General features: G+C 32.7%; 1 long non-coding RNA gene across 1 annotated transcript; it reads left to right on the top strand.

Annotated features, from left to right (window-relative positions):
* Nucleotides 1-81: 81 nt before the first annotated feature.
* Nucleotides 82-2,578, top strand: LOC106778675. The gene is made up of 3 exons (XR_001377083.2): nt 82-170; nt 656-726; nt 1,879-2,578. It is a non-coding gene; the product is annotated as an uncharacterized LOC106778675 (long non-coding RNA).
* The last annotated feature ends 6,125 nt before the right edge of the window (nt 2,579-8,703 follow it).

Raw genomic sequence — 8,703 nt, 5'->3', positions numbered from 1 at the left:
TTTTTTTTTTTTTTGCGTTAAGGAGTGTTTTCAGTTTAATATTTCCTTGATGCTAATTTTTTGTGCATTTGAGCATAATAGCTTCTCTTATTTCTCTGCAGGGCTCTAAGAGGTCTCGAACAGGGGTGACAAAGTCATTAAGTACTGCCACAAACATTCCTGTTCAATAGGTAAGAAGGCTTTTATTTTCTTCACCATTGTTATGAACATTTGTTAGAATTTCTCATTTAAATATAAATGTAGTTGCTACTAGGGTTATTAATAATATATATTCCATTTATTTCGCTTTTCTCAGTTTAAGTTAGTTACTTTTGCTGCTCTAGGCTTATGGATATCTATACAAGATTTATGATGATAGTTGTAGACTATAAAGGTTTAGGAAGATCCAGCTCACCCTTAAACAACAAAGTAACTAACTAAAGAAATATATGCAGAGCACCCAATTGCAAACTTTGTTGGATAACTAACTTTTAGTTTTTAGTGGTTGTGTGAAACTAATTTTAGTGTATGAACTTCTTATAAGCACTTTTTAACTTGTTAAGTTTCAAGGAAAAACTTAATATAATATTTTTGTTTTGCTTAAGTTTGTGGGTAAATATTCAATTAAGCTGTTTACTCAAACATGTTATTAATTAATGTTATTTCGGACTTGTAGACACGCTCCACATGCAACTGTTGAAGTGGAATTACAGAAGATATGCAGCTTGTGCATTTTTATTTCAATAAGTAAGAAGGCTTTTATTTTCTTCACCATTGTTATGAACATTTGTTAGAATTTGTCATTTAAATATAAATGTAGTTGCTAGGGTTATTAATAATATTTATTTCATTTATTTCGCTTTTCTCAGGTTAAGATAGTTACTTTATCTGCTCTAGGCTTATGAATATAAAGGTTTAGGAAGATCCAGCTCACCCTTAAGCAAGAAAGTAACTAACTAGACAAATATATGCAGAGAACCCAATTGCAAACTTTGTTGGATAACTAACTTTTAGTTTTTAGTGGTTGTGTGAAACTAATTTGAGCCTATGAACTTCTTATAAGCACTTTTTAACTTGTTAAGTTTCAATGAAAAACTTATTATAAAATATTCAATTAAGGTGTTTACTCAAACATGTTATTAACTAATGTTATTTCGGACTTGTAGACACGCCCCCCATGCAACTGTTGAACTGTAGTTTTTACAATTGCTTACTGCTACTGAATTCATTTCCAAATTTTAAATTTGCTTGCTGATTTACGTGCAGATGTCAATTTGTCCAGTTTGATTTCCATTTAGTTGTATATTCTTGGTTGCCATTTAGTTTCATCCAAATCATATTGACATATCTATTGTGTGTGGTACCGCTGTCAATGAGCTGATCTGTTTGGAGAAAATAGGGTTGGTGCATCAACTTGTTTTAACTGTCATACATCATTTAGTTTTACAAAGTGACTTAAGCATTTCATTTCCAATTTTGATTGCATGATTTAAGGACTTAGATGACTAGGGTCTGCGTTGCATCCTATCATTCTTGTTCTTTGGATAAACTAGTTTAGTCCATCAACTTTGACTAGCTTGGATTGTTGCTTAACCAGTTCAGTTCTTGTTTTGAATCATATATAATCTGAATTTGGTTCAATTGCCATGAACATATGTATTTGTTGGATTTTGGTGTGACTCTGTGTAGAACTGATTTGTGTTGAATCATTAGACAACAACATTACTTTGGCAAAAGTTTGGAACAACTATCTTGGTTCAAGAACCCGCAACTAGAAACAACAGTTGAAGGGAGTGTTTAAATTGGGTTGTTGTTACTTTCCTTTGTGTTCATTAGTTGTTTCTGTAGTGAAAGCATTGTTGCTTGTCTATTATTATATTGGAGTGAATATTTGTGCAGATTTGGGATTAATGAGAATTGGAAAACTTGTCCAGCAGAATACAATTGAGAGCAACTGGGCATCAATTGCACAACAAGCCGAGAGAAAGGGAAGTTCTTACTGTCGTATATCTTATTCTGAGTAATCTGTTTTAGCTAAGGGAATATTGATTGAAACTTTGCTCATATATGTGTTGTAGGAATGGACAACAGATAGAAGCTTGAAGTTGTCAAGAGGCAACAATGAGGGAACATGATTCTTCATACAGAAGTGGACCAGGATCGTAGCATAGGATTGTTTATTTTTGAGATTGTTTTGTTTTGTTTTGTGTAATTGATTTGTAATAGGCTTGTGTGTTAGCCTTCTATAGTTTTAGCTTTGTTTTGTAAAAGGGTTTTTGAAAAGTCCAAGTTCTTTGGAAGAGTCCTTGGTACTCTTTCATTGTTTTATTTAAATTTGACATAGCTAGACAGCTAGACAGGTGAGTGGGTCTTGTTAGTCAAAACTACAAGTCTCACTATAGGAGTAGAATTTTATATTGATTGTTTGATTTTTGTGTTTCACAATTAGGGGTCATTAGAGTCCAAAAGTAATTAGTGTTTGTTTGTAAGGCATGTACTTTGTTTTTAAATGTAATTCACTTTAAGGGTTAGTCAGTAGCATTAGATAATTTTGGTAAGGCAAGATCTGATCCTTAAGTAACCTTTTTGACTCACTTTTCTTACTTGAGATTTGTCAAAGGATGTTAAGTTATAGGAGTAGTAATTTTAGTTTTTACCAATCGCATAATTTCAAAGATATGATTGATAAACTTAAAAAGACTATGAAATAGAGATATAAGTGCATTAACGTACTTTGTTTGGGAAAAGATAATTGATGAAATACATCCATTCATGGCTAAAATTAGCTATCCCTGTAAATACTATACCTTTTTTGAAACAAATAAAAATTGAGTTCTTAGGTTATATATTTCTAAATTGGTTTAATAGCTAATTTAATCTTTAGTTTCTTTGACAAATCTCAATTTTGTTCTAGGTTGTAAAAGTGTTTGAAACGGGTCATCTCTTTTAAAATTTTAAGTTAAATTAGTTCCTTTCGTTAAATATAACCAAACGTAGCTAATGGGGTCATGATTTGGCAGCAGTTAGTGGTTACAGCTCAAAGTATACTTCTATGTGTGTTGACATGTTCGTTAATTAGAAAATATAAGGTTTTATTAAGAAATTTTGTTTTTTTTTTTATTTGGAGAAAATTGATTTAGGACTTATTTATGCGATATTAGGGTTGACTTACAAGATTCTCTTCTTTTCCATAAATGATGGCAGATGGGAGTAGATCATCCAACCCAACACCAAGCTTCCTAAGTAGCTCCTAAAGTGCATTACTTGTAGAGGTCAAATTTTGATGCAAAATCCTTACACCACCTCCATTGTCATTATGATCATTAATTATTGACCAAGAATTGAAAAAGGGCGAAATTGAGTGAAAAGTAATCACAAAAAGGATCGAAAAGCAAGCCCAGAAAATCCTTCAACCTTTGCACTACCATAATTGACCTTGCCTCCAACACATTGTGTAAGGGCCTAAAAATTTTTAAAAGCTATTGGGCCTTATGTGAGGCAGTCAAGCCCATAAGGCTAGGGACAACCTGACCTTAGAGAGAAAATTTTCAGAAATTAGAATTCATTTCTTAGCTTCCTACTCTCTCTCTCTAAAAGTTGAGTTCTTTAGAAGCTCTACCTTCTCTCTAAACCTTGCCCCATCTTTTCTCTACCCTTTCTCAAATTTCTACCATTGCTTTTCCAAATAGGTGGTGCCCTTATGTTCCCAGAGTCGAGGGCTTCCAATTCATCTGATTAGTTTTGCGTCTCTCCACTAATAAGGTAAATTTCCCATTCTCTACACCCTAGGGTTTTACTCATGCAAAGGTTCTACCTTGCAAGTAGAGTTATTTTTATTTTCCTTATCCTATCAAGCCATAAAGTCTATGCTCTACACCAATTTGGTGGCTTGTAGGTACTGTCGAAATTACCTGTGTGGAGGTACTGGTAGGGTGTTTTCTAGGAACTGTGCTGTGGGAACCAAAAGGTAAGGGGAGCTAGTTATGTTTCATTGAATTGTTTATATGCTCTGTATGTATGGTGAATTTTATTTTGGTGTGCTGTTTTGGAATTGCATGTTAAGTTTTATGAATATTGGGGGATATATGATGAGTTATGAAACTGATAAAAAGTGAGTATACTTAATTTATGATGGCTTGTCTGTGTAGTGATTTTATTGAATTTAATAGTTGTAGATTGAACTGTTATGAGTTGTCTGGGAGTGGAAAATTCTGTGTTAGCACTGTTAGAAAGAGAAATCAATTTTTGGGGTAGTGTTTTATGGGGAACTTAATATGTTGATATTAAGTAGGAAATATTAATGGATTTTGTGTGTGTTCGTTATAAATATAATATAATGTGTAAAAGGGAAAAGGTTTATGTTAAGGATGAAGGCACGGTATTCATGGGTTGGTTAAAATTTTATATTGAATATATATCAGGGGAGAGGCTTTCACGTGTGATGTGTATATGCATAAATATTATATAATAAATAGTGGAAGAGCAGTGATTGTTTTTGTTGCAGAGAGGGAGGAGCATTTTGCTTTTATTAGATTTTGGAAAATGGATGGGTAGGAAAGATAGGATATGCCCCCACTTTACCAAAAGAATAAATAAATAAAATAAAAATTGTTTACAAAAAAAGATAGGGTAGAGTTTATTTCTTTAAGAAAGCATGGTTATTTCTGGTGCATAGAGAAATCAATTTCAGAGGGTTAAGCTATCTAGGTTGAGGGGAAAAGTGAAAGAAGTGTTGGCTAATGATTTCTGGTAGGTCCGTGATCGCTTTGAAGATATAAGGGTACGTTGACTATTAACATGTGTTAGGAGATTATTGTTGGTGGTATATATTGATACGTTCTTTTATCTTAAAATATTATCATATTAATATAATTTAGTATTATATATGTGATGTAGGGAGTAGTTAAATATAAACTATATTAATATTATATAACAGGAACCGTATGTATGTTAATAAATTATATTAATATAATATAGTTACATACAAAAATTAGTAACAGTACGTATAATATTATATTTTATTTGTAGAATATAGTTTTATATAATTAGTAAGTTTATGAATTTTGTATATAACAGTACGTATGCTAATGAATTTTATATATAATATAGTTTTATAATATAAATGTGGGTTGAATATAAATTAAAAATGTTTGTGCACTGGTTTAATATAAATATTATAATATTATTATGATTTAATATAATTATTATAATAGAATTAAAGGGAAATAATTTTCATTGAATCTACGTATATTTAGGTATTTGGAAGTAAATTATAAAAAATTTCGGTATTTATAAATTTAGATTTAAATTTTATAGAGTGGTTATTTTTATAAGTTGTGATAAATGAGTTGATGTCTGTTATTGATATTATGTTTGAAAAGTATATGATTATAAAGTGATGAAAGTACGATCCAAGTGGTAAAGTAAGTTCCATCTGTGTAGAAGTAAACTAAGTTCCATCTGTGTATAATCTCTCGGTGAGATTCTTAGTGTTTTAAAAGGAAAGTAGGAGCTCAGCCTTGGGAGTCATTCTGACACTTCAATGGTCAATCAAACTCACTTAGAGAGGTTGAACCATGTGGTGAGAAGTAGCAGGAGGTCCTTAGTCTTGGGGGCTCCCAGTATGCCTCAAGGCGCGGAACGGACTAACCTCGTGAATGTGGCAGGGTGGGGAACCCAAGTTTCATAAGTCACCACGGGTGCAAGACTCGCCATAGCCCGACTATCGTTTTAAAGTCCGAACGAGTCAAGTCTAGAAAATAACATGCTTAGGTTGTGTTTATTAAACTGTTTGATTTAAGTTATTTATTGTATGTTATATACTTGATGTGATGCATGTTTTTTTTGTATAATTAGCTCACCCTTGCTTTTGCTTGTGTTTGTGCCATGTTGTATGCTTTTCTTTTGCAATGATCATCTACTTGGATGTGAGCAGATGTTGAGGAGATTCCCCTGGAGCAAGAGTTTGAGGACACTGATGCAACAACTTAGCTTATTTAGGAATTTTACCTTACTTTTTGTATTTTGAGATACTTTGAAGTTTGAATTCCCTAGGATTCTCTCAGTTTGTTCTTGTCATTTTGAAAAAAAATGTATTATACTTAGAGTTTTAAATTCGGATGATGTCTAAGGATGACTGTAATCCTAATTATTTATCTAACTGCTTTCCAGTATTATATTTGATGACGTCTTTATATTATATATCCTTGTCATATAATTGACATTGCCTTATACATCATTCCAAAAGTCACTTTCTCCAAAACCTTCACAGAAGCCCTAAGCAAATCCTCCAAATCAAACATCCTAGTTGTATTCCCGAAAAACCTTAACTTCTTCGCTGCCCCACCACTGTGTTGTTGTCAATGGAGATAGGATCGACAATATCTCCGATGATAGTCCTTGTCAGGTCGTAGGTTGCATCGAAACTCCTACGAGATTGAAAAATAAGAAAAGCATTAAGAAAACAAGAGCACACAACAAAGTCTTAGCAAATTCATTCCTTCTTTCTTTTCCTCTAACTCGAATTTCCTCCATTTTTTTATTTCTCCATCTTCATTGCATTTTTTTCTTAACCCTTTCAATATTCAAAACCCTACCCAAAACAACAACTTATTCATACTCTTTCTTTCTTTCTCTGTTTATTTTCCTTGAAAATTATTCTCTCCCCCTCCCTAAATCTGAAACTTCCGGAAGTTCTTATATTTCGACTCACTTTTTGGGTTCTTAACATTGCCATCATTTTATCAAAGACAACAACGTATTAAATCGCTCAAGTGTGTTTTAAGGTGAAAACCATAAAATTTCTTGAATGGCTTAAGGAGCAATTTTCTTGTTGCACAGGTGGAGGAGGTCAACGACGTTGGACACACTCATGTTCCTTTAAGTGACATCACTTTGGTTCAGACCCTTCTCTCTGTTGCCCTCGAGATTGTGTCATGTTTTTCTAATCATTGCTTCTTCTTCCAGCACAAGAACTCACGATCTCTGATCCAAGAAATTTTGACCCCATATATGGTCACTTCCATGATTTGAACTAGGAAAAGGAAATTTCGACCCTAATCTCGCATAAATCAGCCCTAAATCAATTTTTCCCTAATTAAAAAAACCTGATTTAATAAAACCCTATCTTCTCTAATTAGCGAACACGTCAACACTCACATAATTATATTTTAACATGTAACCACTTACTGATGCTAGATCATCACTTTTATTAACTTCGTTTGGTTATATTTAACGAAAGAGACTAATTTGACTTAATTTTTAAAGTGAGGACCCATTTCAAACACTTTTATAACGAGGGACTAAATTGAGATTTGTCAACGAAACTGAGGACTAAATTGGCTATTAAACCTTCTAAATTTGAACGACATGCCAGAGAGTCGTGGGATCAAAGACAAATTAGTGTTAGAATGGGTAAAAAATTCTCCTTTTTTACACTTTTTGTGCATCTTTTCTACAACCTTAATATTTCTTTTGTATACCCTTTCTACATCCTTTATAGATATTTTCTACAACCTTTGTGCATCCTTTCTATATCTCGCTACATTTTTGTACACTCTTAGCATACCCCTTGTACAATATTTCCACACATTTTCTACACCCTTTCTATATCTTCAGGAAAAAGATGTAAAAAGAGAGTACACCATTTGTCCAAAACTCACGGTCTCTGGTCTAGGAAATGTTTACCTCCTATATGGTCACTTCTACGATTTGAACTAGGAAAAGGAAATTTCGACCCTAATCTCGCATAAATCAGCCCTAAATCAATTTTTTTCCCAATTAAAAAAACTTGATTTCTTAATAAAACCCTATCTTCTCTAATTAGCGAACATGTCAACACTCACAAAAGTATATTTTGACATGTAACCACTTACTGATGCTAGATCATCACCTTCACTAACTTTGTTTGGTTATATTTAACGGAAGGGGCTAATTTGACTCAATTTTTAAAGTGAGGACCCATTTCAAACACTTTTATAACGAGGGACTAAATTGAGATTTGTCAACGAAACTGAGGACTAAATTGACTATTAAACCTTCTAAATTTGAAGGGCATGCCACAGAGTCGTGGGATCAAAGACAAATTAGTGTTAGAAAGGGTAAAAAATTCTCCCTTTTTACACTTTTTGTGCATTCTTTCTACAACCTTAATATTTCTTATGTATATCCTTTCTACAACCTTTGTAGATATTTTCTACAACCTTTATGCACCCTTTCTATATCTTTGTACGCTCTTAGCATACCCCTTGTACAACATATCCACACATTTTTATACCTTTTTTATATTTTCTGGAAAAAAATGTAGAAAGAGAGTACACCATTTGTCCAAAAAGTGTACAAAGGTATACATCTTTCTATATCTTTTGTAGAAAGATGAAGAAAGTGTGTATAAAGGGTTTACAAAATCTATACAAAGGAAATACGAAGGGTGTTGAAAATGTTTAGAATGGGTGTACACCCCTTGTACCTTAAAAAGATGTAGAATGAGTGTACATCATTTTTACACCCTTTACACATTTTTTGTACACAAATTTTACGCCCTTTGCACACCATTTCTACAACCATTGTAAATCCTTTATATACCATTTGTACACCCTTTGCACATCTTTTATACACCTTTTGTACATCCTTTTACAACTTTTCTACATATTTTGTAAAATGATGTAGAATGGAAGTACACCCTTTATACACCCTTTATACACTATTTGTACACTCGTTGTACAC

This window comes from Vigna radiata, unplaced genomic scaffold (assembly GCF_000741045.1).
Source record: "Vigna radiata var. radiata cultivar VC1973A unplaced genomic scaffold, Vradiata_ver6 scaffold_147, whole genome shotgun sequence".
Taxonomy (NCBI): domain Eukaryota; kingdom Viridiplantae; phylum Streptophyta; class Magnoliopsida; order Fabales; family Fabaceae; genus Vigna; species Vigna radiata.
This window is presented reverse-complemented; position numbering and strand designations above follow the sequence as displayed.